General features: G+C 43.7%; 1 protein-coding gene across 2 annotated transcripts in view; it reads left to right on the top strand.

The window, feature by feature from the left end:
• Window positions 1-27101, top strand: part of GPR132 (G protein-coupled receptor 132) — a 74846-nt gene that overhangs the window by 27044 nt on the left and 20701 nt on the right. Inside the window, exon 1 of one of the 2 annotated variants that reach the window (XM_052695162.1) lies at window positions 25218-25345. The exons of the other annotated variant lie outside the window; for it this stretch is intronic. The gene's annotated coding sequence lies outside the window, so the exon portion shown is untranslated. Of the gene's footprint in view, window positions 1-25217; window positions 25346-27101 lie in introns of those variants that run through there. 2 annotated transcript variants of the gene reach the window in all.

Below are 27101 nucleotides of genomic sequence, written 5' to 3'. Positions count from 1 at the left end.
CAACTAGCCTGCAGTTTTATTATTTGCAAGAGTCCTTGCCTTCATGTGATGTTTTACGTAACAGCCTTACACATCTGCAAAGTATGTAAAGCATTTCCACTGTTGGGAAGAAGAAAGAAAGGGAGGAGAATCTTGAAAGGTATTGTATCTCCCAGGAGGATTTTACAAGGAATTTTTAGCTCCCACCAGGCAAGAAAACAGGAGTCATTGTGGATCTGTCCTCTAGAGCCAACTTTCTCTAGCCTTATAAGAGCTCAGACCACATTCCCTGTGAGGACCACAAAGTATGCTTGAGAACATACCCAATAACAGCTTCGGTTCAGAAGTAAAAATCTAAACTGAGATGCACTGAGTGGGAATAAAAGCAGCAGAAAGTTTGGACGTGCATCCTGATCTCAAGGAGAAACAATGGAAGAACCTGGCATTAAGATACAACAAGCTGTCAAATAGATGTTTTACTAGGTTGGGTCTTGTTGTTGGGAAGAGAGGTGTTGTCATGGGCAGTGTGAGAAGCTGCAGAGCTGAAGGGAGCTGAGCTGAGGGCTACTTTTCTGTCCTACATCACCCAGAAGACGTGAATGAGCACACTCTTTTAATGCTGGTTATTACCCTATCTGATAGGGGAAATCTGGTGTAATGTATATACATGCAAGGCTGTGGAAAAAAAGTAGCAAAAATGTTACAAATACCTCCAAGGAGGGTTGGAATGAATGGAAAACGTTTGAAGCTGTTAAGTGCAAAGTCTAGTAAGTCAGTCCATCCACTTTTCTTTGGCTTCTGAGTCTGGGTGGACCCAAACCACAAAGAAAAGAGGAAACAAAGGTGGAGTAGACATTGAGAAAGATCTTTCTAAAACTTGGCGTTAAAATGTGCGAGCTTCCAATCACTGCTCAGCCCACGTGTTGTGAAGCAATTGGAAAAGGGCTGGAAAATCACTGCAAAGCACCTTGAGAAGCAGAGGGAGTTTTGTTTGTTTCTTTTCCTCTGGAATTCTTTAGAACTAAGTGACTTCTAAGGATTTGTCACCAAGTGCCCCTTCCACTGCGGTCTCTCCTAAAATGATCTGAAAAATGACAGGAAAAGTGGGGCTGTTTGGTTCAACTCTTCTTCTGCTTTGCACTTGTCTCCACTTGGAGATGTGTCATGAATGCTAAGACTTCCAGTTTTGATGGACTCCAGTATTGTGAGACTCCTTCAGAATAGAAACTTGTAACCTTGTTATACAGAGCTTATGAGAGTCCATCATTTGGACACAATCCTACAGGTACTTCCAACAGTGAGAACAGCTTATTTCTGAGAGCATTTCCCCTGTTTAAAACATCATGCAGTCAGTCCTGGTTCATTACATCTCAGGGGCATAAGACCATCCAGATCTTATCTGTCAGTTCCCTATGGACACAGGAGACAGGGGACAGCAACCTGCCTCTGGAATCCATGCTGGGGAGATGTGAGCCTCCCAGGCATGGCACATAGTTAATTTCACTACTCTCTGTCAGGGCTGTAGCTCCCTGAGGAGGGCAAGCAATGCAAAGAATGATATTTCCTCTCTGGGTTTCCTTAGGTCACTAATTCTATCTCATAAAAGCCACCTCAAAACACCTTGCACTGCTCCCTTCCTTTCTCTGCCTGCACATTCTCTTGGCTGGGAGCCATTCACCAGGAGCCTTGCATTCTCCCAGTTGTGTGCTTGATTCATTTTCTGTTTTATCTTCTACTTCTTCCTTCTGAAGCATTTACCCCTCAGCAGAAATATTTGCATTACTAATCTATCTCCGGTCTTTTTTTACTGCTGCCCATCTATGTAGCACCTGATCTTCTTCCTTATCACTTTTCTCTTTATTACTTACCCCTAATTTACGCAGCACTGGCCTCAAATCTCTACCAGAAACACACTGCAAGGAGAAACAGCCCATCACCTGAGGACTTGATGACTGCAATGGCAGATGGAGAACTGGCATGCAGAGGGATCAACATACATGCCTGCACTCCTCATCTGCACCACACCAGTGTCATCCTCGCCCCTGACTGTTACGTGATGATGGAGCACGACACTGACAGTACCATAAAATCACAGTCAGTAAGGTTGGAAAAGATCCAACCTCAATCCATCCCCACAACGCCCACTGAGCATGTTCCTCAGTGCTCACAGTTCTTGAACATCTCCAGGAATGGTGACTCCACCACTTCCCTGGGCAGCCTGTGCCAGTGCATAACCACTCCTTCTGAGAATAAACGTTTCCTAATGTGCAACCTGCAACTCCCCTGGTGCAACTTCAGGCTATTGCCCCTCATCCTATCACTGTTACCTACAAGAAGAGGCCAACCCCAACTCGTTACAACCTCCTTTCAGGGGGTTGTAGAGGGTGATCAAGTCTCCTATGAGCTTCCTACAGACTAAGCAATCTCAGAACATTTCACTTCACAAGCAGGAGAAGCAAGAGGAGCCCTCTCCCTGCCGACCCACCCAGCAGCACTGTCCTCCTGTCCTGCTGCAGGGTCAGATCTTCCACAGGAGCTGCATCCCAGCATGAGCACAGCACAACTCATTCAGCTTTCAAAAATGATTTGCAGAGCACAGTTTTTACCGTTTGACCTTTGGGTCGCAGCCTTTCCCCATTGTGCACACACACCATTCTTTTGCAAAGCAAACAGCCGTTTTTCTTCACTGAAGGGATAAAGGCAAAAAGGGGAACTTTTCCCATCCTTTTTACTGCCCTTTTGTGACACTAAGCCAACTCGCTGTGTTTTTCCTTTCTTTCCTACAGATTTGTGAATTTTATGGGTTTTTTTTTTCCACGCAGCTCCAGAGAAAAATCACCGTGTCTTAACATCCTGTTCACTAAAGCCCAAGAAAGGTGAATCAAATCTATGACAGAGAGGTTTTATAAGGATCGAATACCCACTGTATCTCAGCACAGTAATAGCCTGTTAAAATTCTCTTTGCTATCGTATCTTCAGAAATATGAAAGGAAAGTCTTTCAACAGTCTCATTCCCTCTGACTCCAATCTACATCATGTTGAGAAGGATAGGTGCCAGATAAATGCATTGGTGGAAACAAAGATAAGAAGGATATGCATCCCATCAACAGTTACATTGCCTGAATTATGTTCTAAGACAGACACAGTGACAATAACAGGACAGTGTTAATAGAGTGAGTGGTTAAATTACCTGCCTGGTATCTTTCAAAGAGATCAAGTTGCATTTCATTGCTGGAAAATTCCTAATCAAGAACAAGTGCATTATCTCAGAATCTTCCGTCTGACAATACAACACAGTGGGCATCTCACAAGAAGAAGTTAATTTAAGTGGTGCCTTTGTGGACTTCACAAAAGGGGTTGGGTTGAAAACAGGACGTCAAAGTAACTTCTCTGCTGAAAAACAGAATGATAATTCCAAGAAGTTTTCAATGTTTTGGGTCTATCTGTTCTTGCTATACTTTTAAGACAAAAGATTTGTGCCTAAGGTGCAATTCAACATTTTTGCTTTGATTTCTTTTTTTTCATATTCCCATCAAAGGCACCTGAATCTCTCTTCAACCCACAGCTGGCACATTGGTTTCAAAGCTGGTAGAATTACTTCGAGGCATGATAGAAACTTCTTCCACCTGTCTGCCCTAAGAGCTTCACACCTGCAACTGCCACTCCATCTGGCATTCACCCACTGAGTGTTTGCTCTATACCTTCAGAAAAATAAAATCTACCTAGATGTGCCTTGAACGATGGCAGTGTCTCCCCAGATCACCATGCCCTGAGAAGGGGACTCTTGTGAGACCATGTTACAACGTCCACCAGTGTGCCATAGGGAATGGAGCTTTTCTTGTAGTACAGCATTTCTCGTGAAGTCACAGAATCATAGGACCGTTTGAGTTGGAAGAGACCTATAAAGGCCATCCAGACTGACTCTCCTGCAAAGAACAGCAAGAACTACATCTCCATCAGGTACTCAGAGCCCTGTCTGACCCGACCTTGAGTCCTACTCTCCCAAGCACACAGAGGCTGCACTGTGGTCCCACTTCATGTTTCGGGCCTCTTTGATCAGCGCTTCGTTGGTTTTCATAGGTCCTTGTCCATGAAGAGTGTTGGTACAAACTATTTCAGAGATCCTTGGCTAGAGAGAGCAGAGAAAGTAGCCCTCCTTAACCCAGTTTACTTGACAGTTTCCATAACAACTTGACACAGCTATTTATATAGCTGGGAATATCATTTGCGTTTCATCATTTTTAGAACCTTTGTTGCCATATCAACCTAACTGCCATGTAGCATGTACATGTAGAGTACAGCCCCATTCAATTCTCTCTTGTTTTCTCAGAAGCTTCTTTCTCAATGAACTGAAATTCAGATGGGCCCCTGAGAGGCCCACATGCCTCTTACTATATTGTTCAATCCCTAATTAAATAGGCTTGTGCCTATGTGACCTATCTGCAGCACAGCAGCGGGCAGCCTAATCTGGTGGGGGCAACCAGCACGTGGCAGGGTGTTGGAGACAGGTGGGATTTAAGGTCTCTTCCAATCTAAGACATTCTGTGATTCTATGAGCACCTGTAATAGGATGGCAAGATGAGGACAGAGCAGACAGTCAGACCGACAATGATTGCAGATTGCCTACTATAGCAGAAATGCAAAGTCATGGCTTGAGCCAGTGACTGAGCACCTGATGGGAAAGCAGGATTCACCCAGGGAAGCTCAGGTGCAAGCAATGCACCAGAGTAAATGGAAGGGATGAAGCAAGGATCCACCCCTTCCCAGAGCTCATTTAAGGGTTGGCAGTTGAGGTAAGGGTATCTTGTTGGAGATTTCTGTGTACTTGAGACCTTACAAAGGTAAACAGATTCTTTCTATTGTTTTTATGTCCACTGTATTTGAGCATATCCTCACTTGCTGCAGCCTAGGACTTTGCTACTGTGCTGTCATTGCTGTGCTTTCCATTGTGTTATAGTATTATAGCTATATTTTTGGTAAGCAAATAATTAGAGGAGTATAGAAGCTGCTGGCTTTTTCTCACATGGATGGGGAGGGAAAGAACTAATTTTGAAATGCTGGTTTCAGAGATCTGATATTAGTATTCCTGAGTCAGCATTCTAGGGAGTAGGGCTGGGTGTTGAAGAATGTAGTTTAGAAAGCATCATAATGATGGTTGGACTAAATGAACATAGTGGCCTTTTCCAAGCTTAATGATTCTACAATACTAGGGTTCTATGACCAAAAAGCAGTGTTTGGGTGGAAGGTGGGCAGGAATGTGGAAGAACGTCAATGCTAGGGAAGAGATGGGTTTCCCTGAAGGGGAAGTTCTCATTAGGCAGCTTCTACATTTCCTCAGGTGAAGCCCAGCCTTGCAAACATGATCTGTGGTACCAAGCATCCCTTCCAGTCAGATATAATCAATTATAATAGACTTCTACAATGTGCAGTATGGAATATCTATAATCCACCTGACACCTTTAGTTGACTACTGAAGTTCAAATGACCCTTCAGCTGTGCTGCATTTTGTCACTCACACCTTCAGCTCCTGTCGAGATAGCAGGTCTCTGTCCATGCTCTGACACTGTCTCAACCTGCTGGGATTGCTGCTTTTGCAAGATATTCCTGTTTGAAGTAGGTGTCCCCCATCTCCCTTCTTCTTGAGGTTTGAAGAAGTTCTCCATGCTCTTTCTGGGGAGAGTATTCATTTGGCACAGCTTAATACAAATAAGGTGACCTGCTGAAATACTGCCAGAAAGTTAGACTACCTTCCATCAGCAGGAATGCACAGGACAGCATTGGTAAGAAGTGATTCAGTATTGTTCTGCTCTTATTTGTCTCAAGATCTCTACAGGGCCTCCAGTGAAACTGAGAAGCATGTTAGAAGGCTGGATTCAGCTTTTTGTTCAATACTGTATCAGCAGATGGGAACCTCTGCCTCTCTGATGTGTTTTGTCATGTAGCAGTGCTAAATACAGACTCTAATGGCTTTATTAATAGCAGCCCTATTATTTTAACATGATGTTCCACCAACTCCTTGGACTGGGGACAATAGGAAATGGCACTTACATGTTTAAATCTGTGGCACACTGTGAACTCTTTGAATCTGCATGATTCATTGTCAGACAGTGTTATGTCAGGCACTGCAGGCAAAAGAAAGTAGGCTGTGTGTGCATGATCTATATGTGTTCTACACGTAAGCCATATGAAATGCACCCTGCCCTCCTGTTGATTGAAGAAGCCATAAATGAGCTCTGCCTATCCTTTAGGACATTCTTGGTAGGATCTTGGCAATGACCAGCCTGGTGCTTCTAACTGTGACCTCAGACAGTGCTGGGAGCACTCTCTGCTTGTCTGCAGGCACTTGGAGGATGGGAGGCTGGCTGCTGGACAGAAATGGCTTTTGGTATGTCCTAGAAAGAGATCCATCAAGTGCTAAACCCAGCCCACACTTCATCAAGACCGAAAAGCTGGTTTTTTGTTTTTGTCTTTCCCCCTACATTGACAAGTAATGCTTCTGCTTTGAGAAATCTGGGAAGCTCTGGAAGTTTGAGACTGGCACTGTTCGTGTTTTCCCCTAACATCTGCCATTGGCTGATCAGTGTTCAGAGATTTCATTTTTGATATTTTTTTTTTTTCCCTCTCCTCTCTCCCCTAAGGCCTACTTGATTTGCAGCATCATTTCCACTAGTTTTGGTCACTGAATTCAAGAGAAAATTTGACACTTGAAAAATTGTACACTGAAACCACTACTCTTCACACCAAAGTAAGCATTCCCAAAGCTGACATGCCCTGGAAGTTGTGGCTCGCAATACAAATGGATAAATATAAGACTTTTTTTCCATGACATTTGCTTTAATTAGACTGCACCTACAGTCTGTAACAGAGATGTCTAAGAACGTGGCTGTAATACTTCCTTCAGTATCCTTACCCACAGAGAAAATCCCCTTTCTCTAACAGCCTGCCCTTGGAGGAGGCTGAAACAGAGACTGACTATGCTGCTGAGAACACTCCTTTGAAAGACTGAAATCCCTCATATCCAAATTAGGGTTTCTTCAAAAGCCAAACAATGCTTGCGAGCTAGAACAAAGCAGATCTGATAAAATTTTCAGCATGTTCCTCAGTAATTCCCAGTCTGGCAACGTGCTTTGTCTCTATTACTATTAAAAGTATCTCGTTGTCTACTTGTTGCTTTCAGTATGAAATCAGACCTTACAAACTGTACCTCTTTTTGTACTTGTCTGCAGAAAGTAATTCTCAATTTACATTCATATGACAGTTTTAGGCACCGGTTTGAAGAGGAGTCCATTTGTCTGAAATCTGCGATAAAATCACTGCCTTTTCCCCAACTCTCAAAGGCAGACAGCTTTCTGCTCTGAGCATTTTGCTTTATCACCACTCAATACAGCTTTTTCTCTTCTCCAAGCCCTGCTCCTGAAATTGGGTCCAACCTGAAGGCATCACCTCCTGGGCAGCTCTGTCCAGCCTCGTTCCTGCCAAAAGCACAACCTCTCCTTTGCCCTTTGAGCACCAGGTAGGCTCTGTATCTTCAGTTTTTCCTCTATCTCAGACAAAGAGAGAGAGAGAGAAAAAAAAAAAAAATCACACTCCACATGCCAAGGCAGGGGCTGGTTCATTCTAACGTGATCCATCCCATTTATTTTATAGCACTTTAATGCCTCTCTTGGTTGTCTCGCTACACAGACTTCAGGCAGAGTGGAGCCACGTTACTTAGCAACTCGTAGTACACACGACCAAATTAACCCAAACAGTTCCATTTATTAACTCTTAACGAGGAGCAAACAAAACAGCAGCAAGAGGGTTTCAAACTAAGTATGCTTTCCATTTTGGGCACGCTACTAATATTACAGATGACAATGCTATCTTGGATGTTCTGTGGGTTTTGTATTTAGCCCTTTTGTGAAGCCCTATTTGAAGCACAAAAGTCTCTCCCACTCAGCCCTCCCTGTGTCTGATGCTTTTATAATGGAAAAAATACAGATAATAATAGAAAACTAAAAGGCAACTGGAGGTAATGAGTTCTAGCTTATGCCTGCATTGTCATGTGAAGCCCAGGTCTGGAGGCATAGATGTGAATGCCATTATGAGTCCCCTCCAAAAACTGGGGCCAATTTCAAGGATGAAGTTTTCAGTACTGTGATTTAGACCAAGTTCTTCAGAAAATCTGATTGTGAGTTACATGCCCCTAATCGCCAGCCTTTGAAGTAGGCTTAATTTGGAAAAAAAAAAAAAGTGTTTCAGTGACCACATAAATCACAGTGGCTTCAGCAACTACTGAGCACCTGAAGGCCTGACCTCTCAGGAGGTGTGAGTGAGATCTGTGCCAAATGTCACTTGTGGAATATGTTGGTTTATGTTCATCATAAAAAGGAGAAAAAAAAAAAAAAAAAAAAAAAAAAAAAAGGCTAGATTTTTTTGTATCATTTTATATTGGTACAGTACCTGCCATTGGGATTCTTTTTAAAGATTTGAATTTGCTTTTCAAAAACATGAAAGCTGCCAAGTTTTACTAAAGGACAAGAGCCCGCTGCCTTGCTGTCCCAGGGGATTTGGATGAAAGGCTCCTGCCAAGAATTTCAGCCTTAGGAGAGACTTCTGCAAGATTATTTCCAGATACGAAACCCTTTTCCTGCTGTGCTGCTGAGCCCTCCCTGTCCAACATTTCATGGTGACTGCTGATAATGAGAGCGCAAAGGCCTCCCTCCCAACCATTAACTACAACAGCTGATCCAGGCAGTGCTTTCCGGCTTTTATGGAGAAGAATGAGTGACTTGTGCGTTCTTGTGAGAAACTATTTAGACACCAGATCCAGCACCTATAGGTTTTTATGGAAACAGAATGTAGATTCTTATCAGGCTCCATTTATTTTGCAAGTAATGACAAATGAATTCCTAAACTCACTGGCAATCCCAGAGCATAGAAGTGCGTGGCTTTGAAAATGCTTCAAGGCAAGGTGGTCAGAGGCACGTACTCCGAGGGCCACGCTCTGCCTGATGCCAGCTGCAGGTGGTGTTGCCAGGATGCTAGAGGAGGGAGTGAGTGTGTGATGGATGGAGAAGGACCACCACACCGATCAGGCTTCTTGATAGTTGATATACGTTGGGAGGTGTGGGCTGGAAGGATACTCTGTGCGGGGTGGTGTAAGTAAGTAAGTAGTTAGACTTTCAGAGCCTGATAAGATTGCTTATCTTATCTAGGCCATCTTCTGTCTAATGTAGGAATTTTTCCTTTTTGTACATTTTCCAATATGTTAAAGCTCACTGGATGTAAGCATTTCCCATAGGAAGTCCTTCACAAGTGACTTGCTTTCCCTGCCAGGAGCTCTCGCAGTTTGCAACTAGAGCCCTGCAGACAGATCTTCTCGATAGGAAAAGAGAAGCAAGTTCCAATATATAGGGGATTCCTGCTAAAACTGGCCTGCAGCCTTGCTCACCTCGCATCCGGCATTCTGGCAAATACTCGCAAGACTACCTGAGCAGACATTTCTCCTTTCATCAGCACTGAGTGCAGAGGGGAAGCAGTCAATCCAGGAAGGCACAAAGCAGTAAGTCAACCTATTCATACTTAACAAGAGTATGGCACCTTCCCCTCCTACAGTGCCTGCTCACATTCGTTTACTATATGACCTATGGGCTCTTCATGCTCTGCTTTGGAGCAGTAGCTCCTGCTAGTAATGGCTGTGAAATCCCAGGCACAATAAAACAGCTTCTAATAAAGGTTTATACAATTCAAGCCTCTCCTAGCTTGAAAAGAAGCTCTAGCCTCAGCTCAGAAGGATACTGGCAAGTTCATGCTCTCTCATCAAACCCATCTTGTGAACTTTGTGTAGAGCATGGATGTTCATGCCACCTGGGGCCCCTTAATGCTCTGCTCATTGCAGAACTCATTCAGGTGAAAAGCCCTAGATCAGTAAGAATTATTCCCCTGAGAGGCTGGGTAGATTATTCTCCTCCACCCCTTTCCCCTCTTTTCCTCTCTTTGTTCCAGGGCAGTGGTCAGCCCCTGGTTCACCACCTCGCACACGTGCACACACAACCAGGCCAAGAAAGGAAATGAATCATTTGTAATGGGTGATCACGACTGTAGGATTCTTATCTTGAGCATGAACGTGCAAATCTTCAGGAGCTACACAGAGCCTGGCAGAGCAAAAGAAACCTTGGACAGCTTAGGGATTTTAAAATAAGATTTTCTGGGGGGTCAGAGACCAGTCTGGTTTCTTATTCATCAGGATCTTCTTCCCCCCCCCCCCCCAAAAAAAAAAAAAAAAAAAAAGCCAAATAACCCATAATATCAACCATTTCCACTGCAAAATATGTACACTGGGAACAGGGAGGTGGGAAAATCCCTACCAGATCAGGAACTCCAGGCAGGATATTCTCTGTGCGGTGGCCTTCAAGGGTCTTAAAGCTTCCCAAAGGCTGCAGCCAGTGTACCAAATTGGATTACATGGGGAAGGATTCCTGATCTCAATGTCATTTGCCTGTGGTTGCTGCCTACAAGCCGATGCTATGTAGGCAACGCTCTGAAAATCCTACAGGCCCTCTGAGAACTTAGAGCTTCTCAAGGCAAAATTAATTAAGAAGTAATGAACTGAGCTTTTGATACCACAGTGGAAGTGTTGCTGCAGGCGCAAATACTAAGAGAGGGGTGCTTTCTACTGATTTTTAATTAGAATTTAATAGTGCCCTGAAGTTACATCTCTCATTATATAAAAAAAAAAGCTTACCTAGTTCTATGTGATGAACAACTCAAATTAGATTTTAACATATGCAAATAACTGGTCTGAGAGATCTGTGTGGGAGTAACAGAGATAGGACAGGTTAAATCCTTGACCCTTCACAGTTGATTTTTCTTTAACTGATCCATCAGCCGGTTTGTTTGCAATTAAACGTTAGAATTAATGGAGTTTAAAGAAAACCCTGGAAAGCCATGTGAAATGCAGGCACTGAGCACTTCAGCTGAGGTAAATTAACACAGCCCATTGACTTTAACTGCATTAACTACAGCACTGGAGTGTGCAGAGCTTAACTGGATGCAATGTTCCCCAGTCACAGCCAGTGCTGAGCTCCCACTTGCACAGAATAGCCTCTTGCACTCTGAGATGTCCCATTAGGTAATCAGAGCTGAGCATGTATAAGCCTGAGGGAATCTGCCCATAAAGTCATCCAGATTGCTCAGAATAGTGCATGTCGGGGTAACTCCAAGGGTGGCTTGGCCAACGAAGTCTGTGGCCCCAAGGCATTTGCAGATATGCTGCCACTGATAGCATCAAGAAACCCTGTTGGGTCTAGCCTCAGAAGGGCTGCCAGGACAGGAGGCCAGCACAGAGCTGCATCTCATCTTGAGTAACCAGTGCCTTCCTCTGAGCTGGAAGGATTAGGGTATTTATTTATACCACGGAGATGGAAGCGATCCTCTCTCTTTGGTGTGCTGCGCTTTTCTTAACATACTTCTCTCAACAAATCTCCTCCACGAGACAAACCACGTTATGCAATGCTAAATAGTAAGATTAAATAGCGTGATTCCCCTTGAATGATCCTGCCTAGTGAAGATACCACTTCACTGCTTTGCTGAGCTATTTTATAACGAAGGCAAAATTCTGTCCTCATCTCATGATGTTTGATGGCAATGGAGCTTTCACTCAGCTAAGCAGGAGGGAGAAGAGCTGACTTGACCCATAAAATCACACCTCCTGCTCAAAAAACAGGAGCGTTTGGGTGCCTAATTTAAGACCACAGTTGTTTTTCTCCATTGGTGGTACAAAAGCCTTGCAGTCGTGAAGAGTAAGTGACCTGAGTTATTTAAAGCTCTCTTGCAGCTGTATGCTGTGGTTGTCTTTGCTCAGTATCAGCAGTGGGCTGGATGCAGCCCATAAGCTCTGGTGTGCTGTGCTAAATGGTCTTGTCTTTACAGTTCCCTAATCCTTAGGACTTTGTTAAGCACTAGGGGAGAAATAAAAAGTGGTGCTTGTTGTGGTTTGGGCATTTTTCCTTGCTTCTTTTTAATTAAACAAGAATTTAAAGGCAGCGTAGAGAGGCCATGCCAAGAAACTCTACTCTTCTTTACCAGTTCTGTGTTAGTTAAGCACTGATTCTGCAACTACTCAAAAGCAAGTTTGCATTTTCTCTTCAAAGAGACCATGGTCTGTCGAGGAGGTTTCTCTTTACATTCAGGAGGAAACTCTGTTTCTACCCTAACCTATCCATGGGGTAAAGCGTGGGGACACATTAATACAGCTTGTATCTAGACCACAGTAAGGCTTTAGTGTGACCCACTGCAGTCATGTTCCCAAAGACAGAGGCTATGGAGGGGTGAGGGTTTCAGTTCCAACCAGGATGGGGATAGGGGCAGAATGTTTTCTTGGTTTGACTGGATTCTGTGCATTCAGTCTGCTGAAGCGGGTGTGGTGGTAGGGAATTATGCTGCATCTGGCCACGTGATGTGTGGATCTTTTCCCTACTTGGAATCCTGTTATATTTGTACATATCACCATCTGTTATCTACTATAAAATGATGCCAATTCCAAGCAGGTCTCTTATGTGACATCCCATGGAACTGTTTAGGGATAAAATAACCGAGCGCATGTAGCAGGTCTACTGCAAAGACCTCTGATGAAATCTTGGCTTTGTGGGAATCCAGAGAAAGGCTTTCCCATTTTTCTCAGGAGACAGGATATTACTCATAAGTACTAGAAAGACTTTTAACTTTCCCTGGACTCCCTTTCTAGAGGCAAATTTTGCTTTTGCAGGCATGGGACTTCTCCATTGTCAGACCTGGTGCAGGAAGTAAGGCAGTGCCTTCTTCTCAGAGCCTGTCATCTCCATTTTTAAATCAACACATACTAGCACCAGAATTGTTTGGTTGTCCAGTTGTTTTAATCTTCAGGGTCCCAGATCACCCCTCTGACACTTCACCCAGCAGTTTCTGCCTGTTTTGTAGTTTACTCTTGCTAGGTCCCCACAGAAAAAAACTACTTCCAATGAAATGAGGGTCATCCCAGTAAGCAGCATTGGTAGCAACATCAGAATGGTCATCGTGAGCCTGGAAAAGAAGGCGGGAATAAATTTGAGTTTGGGCCACTCTCGTGTGGCAAGACCAGCTGGGAACAGTCATGGGTAAATCCTTCTCTTTTGGTGTTTATCAGGACCTCTTGTCATTGGTTTGTACTTTCTCCTTAGCTCAGATACAAGCTCAGGGAGAATGTATGGGAGCTTGACAGGCAGGTAATGATAACAGCTCCTTTGCGATTACTCCGTGTCACCCCCAGCATGATGTGTTTAGAGAGTGTCTCGAGTGGGTGTTGTTTCAGATGAACAAAGCATCTCCTCAAGCAGTTTTATGGCTTCGTAATTTATTTACCAAGGCAAACTCAGGTCAGTCACACTATCTATTTCTTTTTTAATGAGGTGCTGTTTATTTTTTGCTCTCGTTTTCTGGATGGATTGAGACACAAGGAGGTCAAACAACTTCTCCCTGAAGTCTCTAGGGTTTCCAAAGCTAAGTCATTCTGCCTTTTAATGTGTTAAGCACAGAGCTTGACATGAAGTCAGGGGATCTGCAAACATGTCTAAAGGTCCTTAAAAATGTTCCTAATGAGAAGCCTTCATCAAAATTTTGGCATTCTCTCCATTACTGTTTTACCATCTGTGCAGTTCCTCTTGCATCAGCTGGGTCTCACTATAGCTGAGGTGATCTGAGGATACTTTTTGGGAAAGGTCTACATAGAAATACTTTTCAATAGCTCTGACCTAGACAAATTCAGAGACTCCCACTATTTTTCAAGTCTCAAATAGCAGCTCCCAAGCTTAGCCTTTAGATTTCTATTTCAGACCAGCCAAGGTCTGGATGCTTTTTTTTCTGTCCAAATAAACTGGAGGCACTAATAAACTGTACTGACTCTCTTTCTACCCCTTGACTCCACTTTAAAATTAGTGCGGAATTAAGTAGAGTGAGGAATTAAGAGATTCTTTGATGGAGCATGGAAGTTAACTATTCAGAGGCTTTTTCTTTTCCCCTGTCCTTTCACCAAATAGGTCAGACCCAATCTAAGACTACAGAAAAAAATATCCCAGAGGCCAAGGTTGGAGGCAGGCATGGGACTGGATGGTGCCTTCTGACCCAGCTCATGTTTCAGGCTTCATGTGAGGTAGTTCTAGTCTTTCCCCGTGGACATCTCAGCTCTTGTGTCAGCAGTTAAGATGCTTGCAGACTTTGCAGGTGGCCCTTGGTGTCCTTTCTCTCCTGTTTCAGGGACATGCCCAAACAAGCAGGTTCTGCAAGAGCTGAGAAGGGGGCTCTCAGCCTCTCCTGTTGGAGCTGGTCCAGTTTGTGCTGCTAGTTAGCTGTTCACTGGAGCAGGAACCCATAACCAGGCTTTCCCACATCGCACACATGGGTGTCCTGGCTTTGGGGCTGGAGAGTCCATCTTTCACTTTTTCTCTATGGTCCAGTGAATGTTTAACTATTTATACAACATGGTACAGCTTCTGCAGGAGACTTTGAGACCAAACTCCAGACAATCTATCAGTTGGATGTGCGCTCATTTTTTCAGGACATGGGAACCATAGAAATCACAGAATCATTAAGGTTGTAGAAGAGCACTGAGATAATCTGTGAACTGAGAACCATCATGTGGAGGTTCAGTCTAGTTTTCCAAGCTGGAAGAAGGTGGAAACCAGTGTCATCTGTGTGTGGTGTAAATTATTGATGAGTTCGAAAATGCTTATGTGATCCAGCCATCTGTAGATCTTCATGGGCCCTATAAATTTGGATGATTACATCTTAGGCACATCAGAAGAGAAGCCAGACTTCCTATTTGTTTACAGGAAGTCATCACTCAGATTTAGGCAAAATCAACCCACCCAAGCCAAGATTTGGGCTGCTTTGCCTATAGAAACCTGTCAGAAATGCAGGCAGGTACCCCTATGTAGAGTTATTCTCAAAGCAACAGTTAAGATACCTACCTGCATTTATGGAGTTATTCCACAGTAAGAGCATATCACTAAGCTGTAGAAATGCTATCCAACTGATTGGGAATATATAGTTAACACAAAGATGTAAAAGTATATGCATGCTACCAGAAGTACAGCTTTCCTGCAGCACAGCCTTTGCTTAGGTTGCATATTGCAGGAAGAGATTTTATTAGAGCTCATTAAACTTTAAAGCCTTAATGGTATCTTCTGGATTGCCTGATCGGTATAAAAAGGAGATCCTGTCAAACCAGGAGTGCAACAAGCAAAAGGCAGCCTGTGCTGCAATGCTTGCGGCTTGGGCTGTGGGGCATCTGCAGGCTTAGCATGACATCGTCTGGTGAGAGGTGGAATGGGGCCTCCAGTGCAAGGCTGAGCATCCCTGGGCTGGCAGCAGCTGAGCAGAGAAGTGGAAATGATCACACAGCTGTGGGACAGGGCTGCTGGCTGGGAAAAAATAGCAAGTCCCTGCCAGTGCAAAACAGTAACTCCTGAATGAATGCTCTGTGTTGACTTAAACCTTTGCATTTGGAAGCCAAGAATTCAGCTGTAAAAGTGGTGTATTTTAGGGGCACCAGGGATGGAATTAGCAAAAGTCCTTAAAGGTGCAGTTGCATATCTCAAACTCAGTCTCCTCAGATGCTGAAGGTCTAAAAGCACTTCATACTCTGTCTCTCTGAGCTGAACACCCATAACAGTAATCTGAAGCCGTGCATGCTGCTATCCAGGTCAGGGAGACAGCACAAGAGCTCATCCGCCTGACTCACCAACTTCCTTGCCAAGTGAGCATGAAATTTTCATGACACTGCAAAGTAGCTGAGCCACAGTCTCTTAAATGTCACTGCTGAGAGATGTTTTACTTAGGAAGCACCCTGAAAAGCTGGTTTGCTTTTAGGATTCAGGATTCTTAATTTTTTTCACATTGGCAGTGCCGCTGGTTTGGGGAAAATATATTGGTTGAGTAGGGAAAAAAAAAGTCTCTACAAAATCTTAAGTGGGATGACAGCACCTACCAGCTCTGTATCAAAATTCCTAGGACAAATCATAGGAAGATTATGCATGATTGTGATGTTAAGCTTGTCCATGGGCCATGGAAGCAGTTTCCAGTCTTTGAGATGGAGTCCATACCAGCCCACACTGGTACAAGCAGTGCCAATTGCTCAGATGGAGCACTGCTCTCCAGGGAGTGCTGAACATCTGTCCAAAAGCTTTTTAATGGCAGCTTAAAGTGGCCTCCTACAGTCATTCACAACTTTGCTGTTTTTTACATTTTTTTTTCTCCCATTAAGTTTGCATTCATTATATTTCAGTAGTCACCAAAATGTTAATGAAAGGTATGAAGAGCCCAAGCTATGACCATTTTCAATGCATCAGAGGAGAGCATCAAATGTCTTCCAAGTCTAAATGCTGGCAGTGCTTGTCACAACTTTTTCTTCTCATTAGCTCAGATGATAACCATGGAGATATGTGAAACCTTTCTCTGTGTCAAGGTGTAATACTCACAAGTGACCCCTGTCTCAGACATCTTCCTTGACAGAATGGGGCAGTTTCCAAGACTGAGGGGATCTACAACTCTGGGGAGTGGAGAAAGGGCAAAGATTGAAGCCTCATGCTTACGTTGTTTCAACCAGCAGGACAGGTTAGACTCTAAAAACCAAGTGGTTCTCTGCTTTTCATAGCCAATTTCATAGAGGAATTCCTTGTTATTCCTGTTATGGCAGTAGCACTCAAACCATGTTATGAAATGTCCACAGTGCTCAATAGGGACCGTGTGCTCTGCAGAACCTGAACCATCATCTCTTGTGAGTTCTCATTTCCCCACTCCCTTGGCCAATGGTGGGTGGGACAGTTTTCCTCCTGTCCTACAGAGATGGTTTCTTCTGGACATGGCATAGCAGGAGATTTGTCAAAGGACATATCTTCAGGATGACATTCTATCTGCAGGACCATTATGTACGGTCCTAAATTCCTTTGGTTTGAGACGTTCATAGCAAAAGTCATCTATCAGCTAGATGATAAATGATCTAATTGATCTTTCAAGTAGAAGATACTTCAAAACCACTTATTGTGAGCTGAATCTTGCTTTTAGCACTCAGTGGGGCACAAACTAGGTTTCTTTGCTATTCAGAAGCACTATATCTTAGTCACATTGGTTTTTTTCCAACATGGAAGCAACTAAATTCCTTCCATGCAAATAAGAGGTTTGAGGTACAGCCTGCAAAGCCCAGACATGTCTGAATTTGCCTCTCTCAAACTCTTTGAGAATTTTCTCTACCCTTGAGTAACTCGAACAGCTTTACAAAGAATGGCCTAAAAACAAAAATAATAACTAAAAAAGAAAAAGAAAGAAAGAAGAAGCAGCTCTCCCTGAGCGTGCGTGATTTGAAAGGTTCCCATCTGATCAGCAGACTGTGACGGCCTTTCTGTGCCACCTCTGAGTCCTCTGCTTGAGGAGGCACGAGCTCCCTTCAGCCATGCAGGAGCAAGAATAGCTCTGCACAAGTAACAAGCATTTGGAGATGCTTATCGAGTACAATGTGGGCGAAATGTAAATGAGCACCGCCTTGGTGCTCGCACACGGAGCATGCACAGGCTCCTCACTGCAGCTCCAGGGCCTCTTCATTAAATAGACAAGTAGAAAATTAAAAGCAGCTTGCTATCAGCAGCAGGGAGCTCTGTTGAGCTTCTTCTGGCCCAGTGTGATTCCTTCTTCCCTGGGGCCTCATGGGCTCGGCTGCACTTCTCAGCCATGGAAACCAAGGGGAGCACAGGCGTCTGCCCTAAGAAGGGCTGCCATGGTTATCTGCCATTCCAGGTTAAGAAGTAAAAATTGTCTTTTCTGTCACAAACAGGGCTGTGTGCCCTTTTCGGACCTGCTGACCCTGGCAGGCCAGACTGGTGCAGTCTCTCCAATAAGTCAGGGGGCCATGCCTGAGAACAGAGGGGCTGACACAGACCGATGATGGGTTCCCCTTTGACACGTGCTTTCCCAGTGACTTACTCTATTTCCCAGTCAGGCAGAAAAAAGCTAGAAAGCTTCATTTTCATTTTGAAACTCTCCTTGTGTGGTTCAAATTTTGAGGTCTGCAAAGACAGGACTTTCAGCACAGGAAATTTTCTGAGTCATTGGGAAGGCCACAGGGTGCCACCAAACCAAGTGGTGGAGGGAAAGCCCCCGCAGCTCTGTTGGCCATCACTAATGCTCTCCTTCCTCACTTCAGGCTGTGGAGGATTCAAGGGAGAGTGGGTGCAAAGAGTTTTGTGTTTCTTGTAGGAGCCATCTACACAATGCTCCTTGCTGTTGAGAAAAGTAGATATACACTGTCTTACGGAATCGTGTAATCGCAGAATTGTTTGAGTTGGAAGCGACTTTGAAGGCCATCCAGTCCAACCCCCTGCAGTGAGCAGGGACATCTACAGCTCCATCAGGTGCTCAGAGCCCCATCCAGCTTGACCTTGGATGTCTCTAGGGCTGAGGCATCCACTACCTCACTGGGCAACCTGTTCCAAACCTTTGTCTTGAAAAGGTCCTTCTTTAGTACAACATCCAGGTCCCTGCTTAGTTCCAAAATATGAGATCCCTAGGCTGAACAGCTGGCACACATGGGCAGCAGTTTGTGTGAAGTTCGTCTAAGGATGTGCAACTTTGTGATGTTGAACTCCCTAGGTTGTGGAGTTTTCATATCCATAAACTTCTCCAACCGCTTGCCAAACTCTGGGACTCTTCTAATTATTCTCACAGTAAAATCTCCTATTTACACCTTCTTTATCTCCACCAACCTTTACTATTCCTCTTCTCCTTTTGGACTGCCTACCCAAAATACCATCACTAAAGAAGTCCCTTTGCCTCCTCCACTTTTCCTGTCTTGTCTTTTTGCACCTTGTCTGATTGTAATACCTTCAAGTCTTACCCTGACTTCTTAGAAGAGATGCAGCAATGACTTCTCAGTCTTTAAGTTCCTACTGCTCCCAGATACCTCCCTCTAATTCCATCCAATGCAGTGTCCCTGCTGTGAGTCATGGGATTGCAGCAGCCACTTGCCTGGGTAGCCTTTTGCCTTCATGCAGATGATGACTGTATTCACAATTTTTACATTCTTCCATCCTGTACTGTCCTCTGCAACCAACAGACAGGTCAGTCTCTCAATCTGGTCAAGTCCTGACTTCTCTTGACCATCCTGTAACAAAATGAGAGCCAGGACTTGGCATCCAGAGCTACGCTGTTGGCCACCACAGCGGGATGCTTGTTGGCTTATTGTATTTCTCCCTTTCTCAATTCCATGTTCAATCACTGTTAGTGGTGTGCCCTCCCTTTCCTCTTACCTTCTTGTAAGGCACTCTCAAAACCACAGCTTGTCTCACAAGCACCTTCCCTTGACCCAGATATTATAGCTGACACTTAATTTTTTTATTACTGTAACAGCGATGTGACTCATGAGCATTTTAGAGTCAGTCTACTTGTAGGTATTCATGTGAATGCCTACAGATCAGCAAAATTAATCCTGAAAATTCCTAAAACTAGCTATTCTCACACGAGCATTCAGATCTTTTTTGTTCTCACACCTGGAACTGATAGGAAATAACAGCATGAACAAAAAAAAGAGGTGGTGATTTTGAGTGCTGGCTTGATACATGAAGGCAAAGCAGAATGACTTGGGAATAAGCAGTAGGTAGCCAGCACATTAGGTATGAGGCAATCTGGTTCTGTTTTGCTTGTCTTTTATTCTTTAGGAAGAAGAGTTACATCAGGAGTAGAAAAAGAAATGGCTGTCACATACCTACCTGTTTTCAGCAGAGCAAATACAGAGCTGCACTAGAGACAGTGACTGAGAAGGTGGCTGTCACACAACTTTGCATGCAGACAGCAACTCAGCTGGACCAAGTGAGAACAAAAAGGAGAACTTTTACTCATTTATATCAATGCTAGAAAGCTGATACATGCTGAGACAAATAAGAAGTTCCATTACTTGTGAAAGCATTTGATGCAATTGATGCCTTTGAGAGGTGGTGAAGTGACTTCCCCAATTTTAGTAATAAAATTGTTCATAAGGAAGGGCAGAGAGAGTAGTGGTTTTCTATATCATAACTATCAGCTTGTGAGTTGCTGCTAAGTCAGGTTTATAAGAAGTTGTGTAGAAGAGGAAGAATATCTAGAGAAAAATCTGCTACAGATGTCAGGCAAGGGAAGAAGATCAAGAAGAATTATTCCTTAAACCCATAATTCATTGAATTCTTGTCCAGTTTGTGGAAATACAAATCCTGTATGCATAGAGTGGGATGTATACCAAAGATGCATGCAGCCAATAGAAAAACAGCATTTAGGTGATACAGGTGAAATTTCTAACAGAGCAGGTACTAAGTCCCTGGTGAGATCATTCATTATCATGACCTTAATTGCTGGATGGAAAGTTTGATGCCCTCCAAATATCAGCCACCGTGATTGTGACCTGACTGTTTGCTGCACTGGATGCTCTAATCACTCAAGGTTAAGAAGTTAAGTTCTCCAACTCAAGGAAAGTTATTATCCAGATTCACTACCAGAAAAAAATGTGGGCAGAAAAATATGAATGCAAGTTGAATCCTTTGACGAAGAGTTTATCACGTGGTCAAAAAATCAGGATTTCCAAGTCAGCAGTGCACATAGAACATGCTGAAAATTTCATCCTGGTTCAGCAAGGAGGTGAAGGAATCGATATGCAATAGAAAAACAATCTATCATATGTAGAAGGGAGAAATGAGCCAAACAATATAAAATAGAAGCAACTGAATGTAAGAAATGAGCCAGTGAAATTAAAACTATCTGGAAACAGAATGGAGCAAAGAAAGATTATATTTTAATGTCTATGAAGAAAGTTAAAGCTTTTGCAGGGATATCATTAGGAGGATGCAGTAAAATTAATAGTGACATTAATAAAAAAAAGAAGAAGAGGAGGAAAGAAGGAAGAAATGCTCATAATGTATCAATACTCCAAAAGTGTAAAGAGAATGAACTGTGCAAGTACAGGCAAACAGAAGTGACAGATGCACATACCTGTGAGCTAAGAACGGGAATGCATTGAAGAACCAAACTATTCATTTACCAAACTGATTCCAACCTTTATGACACTCGACTAAAAGTGGTGGAATCTGTTTTCAAAAGCAATGTGTGCTGTTCCATGGAACAACCCAGTATCCTGTAAAACACTGAAGGTTTCCCATAAGTGCTATGAGGGCTGAAGAAGTGAGAAATTTCATAGAATCATTAAGGTTGGAAAAGATGTTTAAGATTGTTTCGTGCAATCCCAGCCCACCCCACCTGCCCACTGACCACATCCCTCAGTGCCACATCTCCACAGTTCTTCCGTGCATCCTTCAGAACAATCTGAAGAAGGGAATCCATGAGCTACCTGCAGCTCAGAGGCCGGAGCAAACAGCCACCCGTGCGAGGCTCAGGGCTTGCCCTGCTCTTCAGCCTTTTATTTGCTTTAGTCCTTGTTCATCACTGCTAAATCACCGCTCAGCCCTCTGTGACTGTGTGTGTGTGCAGGCTGATTGCACAAATATTTGCACACACAAAAAAGACTTGTTTCTTGCATCCTTTGCTAACAGTCCAGCATGGCCGTTAGCCTTTGGTGGGTGTGCGGGCAGCAGTTGTGCTTTGGGCCCCACTGCCAGGACTCGTTCTCTGTTAGATCTGGCACACCAGGGGACAAAAATAGCCCCAGCACCACGTCTGGGACTTCCAGCTGAGCGCTGAGTTCCCCACTTGCTGGGTCAGTTCCCCAGCCACTTTCATTCTGATTTATAAATACATTTTCCATACATTTGGCCTCGCTTTGGATGGGAGAGTCACAAACCTCACCTTCTTACACTCCCCTATCCCTTCACCACACCTTTTCCAGAACAACCCAAAACCTCATAGGAACCAGAAGGCACAATTGGATACTCCCCACTGGATGGGAGGACAAGAACTACAGTGGTAGGATAGCTACATGCTGAAGAAAAAGATGACAATCGGGGGTTTAGCTGAAGGTTTCTCATTTCCTGAATCTCAGATGTTGAAAAGGATCACAGAATTGTAGGGGTTGGAAGGGACCTGTAGAGATCATTGAGTCCAAACCCCCAAAAAGCATGATTTCTAAGGAAATTATGTGATTTAGATGTGGGCTCTGCAAAAGGTGGGTCCATGTTAGCTGTCTGTGTTTCTACTGAGAAAGCATTCTAAGGGTTGTACCTGGAGTTCACTTGTGAAGAAAATACCAGGAAGTAAAAACTTCTTTACATTAGGTGAGAAGGCTGAAATAGATGTGTTCCTTTGGTATGAGACAGATGTACTCCTTACATATGAATGGTGTGGAGTCAGACTCTTCTGCGGAATCCAGACACACTGACTATAATAAAGGAGGCCCTTCTCAGGGACAGTCTTTGATAACTGGGACAAAACACCACGGGAAGTGGCCAGATGCACCATGGACTGGTGGTCTTCATTCTTTATGTCTCCAAAGTGATGCCATGCAGTTCTCTGTGAGAGATGCTTCAACCCAGCAGGATGTCTTTGAACTCAACAAAGAGCAACGGAGCGAAGCAAGCAGCTTGTGAGGCACAGAGACCACACTCCAAAGCCAGCATCAACATCCCCAGTCAAGGACCTGCCCCAGTTTTATGCCTGCTGGAGTTCTAGAGAAAGTCTGGGGAGAAGGAGGTTGTTTGGGCTGGTTTTATCTTTTGAACCCTGTAATGATGCTACTCACGTCTAGTTGCACATGCTCTTTAAGGAGCTGGGATTCCCCCTGCTGATAAAAGATATGTAGCACTCTCACTTCCTTTAATCTCCATCAGACTATTACGTGAACATACCACCTACACAGCCAGATGAAAAGCACCAGTAGAAGGGAACTGTTGTTTTCCTTTTTTTTTCTTCTCAGAAAAAAACAAGGCTAGGCAGAAAAGCTCAGAGTTCAGCTTTGTAAGTACTGACTCCTCCTTTCCATCTGGAAATTCCCTGCAGTTTTACAATAAACAAACTCCTCCCAGATATGCCAAAATAAAGTGAACTGAAATTTAGCATCAGACACGGAATAGTCTTTTGGAAGTAGGGGCTATTTGTAAACTGGTGGTTACCAAAAAAGGCCAACAGCAGATTGAATCTGATTTTTCATTTTAGGCTATTATAAATTACTTATTGGATTAAGAAGTAATTCACCTTATAATGCATGCTGCCTTTCAAGTAATTTTGTGATTGAGCTCAGTAAGTTTCTTAGCTACAATAGGTTGCTTCTCTTCACTCTGAACTAATGGATTAGACTTTGAAGAGTAAATACCACCAAGCTGCTAGTATTTTTCAAAAGGATTTTGGCGTAAGTCAATGATTATTTAATGTTTTGTTGTCCACTGATGTTTCTATTAAGGCCTCTCTCTAACAGGGAGGTAAAAGAAGGTGTCATGGGAAGAAATATTTTTGGTAGGCGTAAGTGCAAAAATTTTAGATCATCGTGACATAATGTGTGTGGATGTGGATGCTCCCTTCCTGGAGGCATTCAAAGCAACCTGCTCTAGTGGGAGGAAAAATTCTAGGTCAGGTATCCACTATACAATAGAGGTGGTGAGGCACTGGCACATATTGCCCAGAGAGGTGGTGGATGCTCCATCCCTGGAGACAGCCAAGGTCCGGCTGGATGTGGCTCTGAGCACCTGATGGAGCTGTGGGTGTCCCTGCTCATTGCAGGGGGGTTGGACCAGATGGCCTTTAAGGGTTCCTCCCAACTCAAATGATCCTATGATCCTATGCATTAAAATTTCAAAGTAACAAAATTAGCAGAAGCACCCCAGGCTGCCATTCCATCAAGCAGCAAATCAAGAAAGCAGACTTTTTGAAACTGCACTACCAGGTGCTAACAGCAATAGCCACTAGGGATCCCACTCTGTTCTCACAGAGGTCTACTTGCTAAAGTGGCTCAGATCTAATGGCATTGCGATTAGTCACAAAGTCACAAAATATTTTAAGCACATGATTCAGCCTGACCTAAGCTGGAGGCAGCTGAGCCAGAAGAGCAGATTTCTGCCACAGTCTTTATGCCATCTCTGGCATTAGTCAGACCCTTGCTTGGGCCAATTCTTCTCACTGAAATGGCAGAAAATTGTCCTGTTGTTTATTTTTTAAAGAGCAAAGCCTTCTCCTTTGGAACAAGACAGACTGATGTCAGATTACCCTTCCTCCTGGAGTTGTGCCCACTAACATTTAGGTGCTATGTTAAACTGAAGCCTGCAGCATCCTGGTGTCCCTCTATGTTAGTTTTACACATAGCCCATAGCAAGGGGCATCAGATCCATACAGCAGGGCATGAACTGCAACACTACAAATAATACTGGAAACCACAAGGATAGGTGTATGTCTCACTAAGTCTGCCAGGAAGCAGGCTGAGACCACAAATATCAGCTTACACATAAAGTGAAAGGTTGATAACAGAAATCACACATGGTGGGGAAACTGGAGGCTGGTGGCTAATGCTTCTGCTGCATCTGCTGGTTTCTTTGGTCTTTAAAGAAGATTTGAGGAAAGGTACTGCCTGGCTGCAGTCATGCAAAGTCAGATTTCTTCAGGGCACCTGAAAACTTCTTATCATTATAAATATAAATATCTAAGGGACAGAAGCCAGGTGGATGGGGTCAGGCTCTTTTGGTGGTGCCTAGGAATTGGACAAGGGGCAACAGGCATAAACTGGAACATGGGAACTCGAGAAAGAAATTCATAGAATCATAGAATCATAGAATGGCCTGGGTTGAAAAGACCTCAATGATCATCTAGTTTCAACCCCCCTGCTGTGTGCAGGGTCGCCAACCAGCAGACCAGGCTGCCCAGAGCCACATCCAGCCTGGCTTTGCATGCCTCCAGGCATGGGGCATCCACAGCCTCCTTGGGCAACCTGTTCCAGTTCTTCACCACCCTCTGTGTGAAATTCCTTACTCTGTGGGTGACAGAGCACTGGAACAAGGTCATGGAATCTCCTCTGGAGATATTCAGAACATACCTGGACACTTTCCTGTGCAACTTACTGTAGGGAACCTGATTTAGCGGATGATCCCCAGAAGTCCCTTCCATCCCCTACAATTCTGTGATTCTGTGACCTGAGGTAATGAGGCATGAGGGGTCCTCTGTAGCAAAAAGAAAATCAGACTTTGGTGGGTATGCTTGTATTACTGTTTTCTTTGGTACCTGGCACTTGGAAGCCTGATACGAGTTATTTTGATCCATTTCTGCAGCTGGAGTGCAAGCTGCCTTTCTCTTACAAGAGATTCTATTTGCTGGGATCTGAGCAACACTGGCAGCACGCTGTGACTGACTTCCCCCAGCCAAGTCAGCTGGAGCCCTGCTATTGATTCCTGCAGAATTTTGTGAGTTCCCTGCATGCTTGTTAAAGGTAGATATCTCTATATTTTTTAATATGCAGCAATAATCTGAGTTTCATACAGTGGGTTTTTGCCACTTCGTCTCAAAATATCTTCAGTGTAAGCAGTTAACACAGCTGATGCAAAGATGAGACCAGTGAAAAGAGCCCACAAGATCAGTTCAGCACTGAGTTGTATCTGTTTCCTTCTCATTTTCTGGTCACATACTGTACCAGAGCTGATGGAAAATTATCAGATATTTGCATTTCTCCACACATTGAGGCTGCACAGAAGCTTAATGCAAAAGCATCTTGTGCCTGGAGAGCAAAGAGCTTTGCTTCCACTTTGCAAGCTCACTCTAAGAAAGCAAACTCAGATGTCACTTCTGTGCATTGCAGGTTGTAGGGCAGCCAGATTTCCTCTTTTCCAGCACCATGCATTAAAATACACCTGTACCATCCCAGCATAATGTGAAGTTACACCATTATTTGGTATTTACTATTTTACTATTTATAGTATAGTATTTATCATTTATTGTTCCTTATATTCGCTATTTGCAAAGTGACTGACTTAGGAGAACCTTAGATAGCTAGATAGTTCTTACATAGAACCTCAGGAGAAAAGGTGATGGAATGGATGCTTTGCAATCTTAAAGAGTCTTTCCACGTAACATGGTTGCTTATTTCAAAGAAATAAGATCCCAGCACCAAGTAGGCTGTGGAAATCATGTTAGGAAGGTAAGGCTATAAATTAATTGTTTAAGTGAATGGAAACTGCTGAACACAAGCCTAAGTGTCTTCAGGAAGTTGAATCTAAGAGAAGAATTATTTATACTAAAAAAAAAAAGTAACAACAAAAATAAAAGTAGAAAAGTCAGCATTTTTAAGGGTGATTTCCAGTGAATTTTTCTGTTCTATCTTTATGATATTAAAAGGAACTGAAAAGCTGTTTGGAAAGGAATGGAAAAGCTTTGATTTTTTTTCCTCAGTGTGTATGCGTACCTAGAAATCTCAAGGCAGTCCATACTTGTTATTTCTGACACTATCTGGGACTTTTCTGGCTTAGTCAGGCTCTTTTCTTTCTTCAGAGCAGTAAATTGCTTGTAATAGCTCAGCAGCAGCAGCTGGAAGGGGCCTCTCCCATCTACCCATCCCACAAGGTAAGGATGGATGAGGCTCTGAGCACCTGATGGAGCTGTGGGTGTCTCTATTCATTGCAGAGAGGTTGGACATGATGCCCTTTAATGGTCCCTTCCAACTCAAACGATTCTGTGATCCTATGATTCAAGACACTGTGCTGTGACAAGTGCTCTGACACTTTCTTCTTGCATACACCAGGCTTCTGGGATGGCTGAGCCCTCCTCAGCCACATCCATGCTTCATATATATCTGTTCATTGCTGCCAGCTCCCTGTATGGACTCTGTACATGCAAGGGTTTCTCCCATGGCAGGTTCCCCATGGTGTTCTTATGGAGCTACATGCTGCTGGCAGAGATATGTCTCCTGTTGCCTCCTAAGGCTGACATTATTGGAGGGATTGCCTTGCAGGAAAGTCACAGAGACATCTGAGGTCTTCGTGCAAAAGGAGCTGTTGAGAAAGTCTGAGAAATGGAACACAAGGGGAACAACTCCATGTGCCTGCTCTGCAACCACTTCTCCACTACATGGAGCTGCTGAAGTTCGGATTTTCAGCTCAGGGAATTGTTTGCTTTAGCACACCCATGGTATTTTTGTAGCACACCCATGGTATTTCCAACTATATAGATGCACAAGGGAGTTCCTAGTGTAG

Source organism: Tympanuchus pallidicinctus, unplaced genomic scaffold (genome assembly GCF_026119805.1).
Source record: "Tympanuchus pallidicinctus isolate F22 unplaced genomic scaffold, pur_lepc_1.0 scaffold3, whole genome shotgun sequence".
Taxonomy (NCBI): domain Eukaryota; kingdom Metazoa; phylum Chordata; class Aves; order Galliformes; family Phasianidae; genus Tympanuchus; species Tympanuchus pallidicinctus.
The sequence above is the reverse complement of the archived record's forward strand: the minus strand, read 5'-3'. Positions and strand labels throughout refer to the sequence as shown.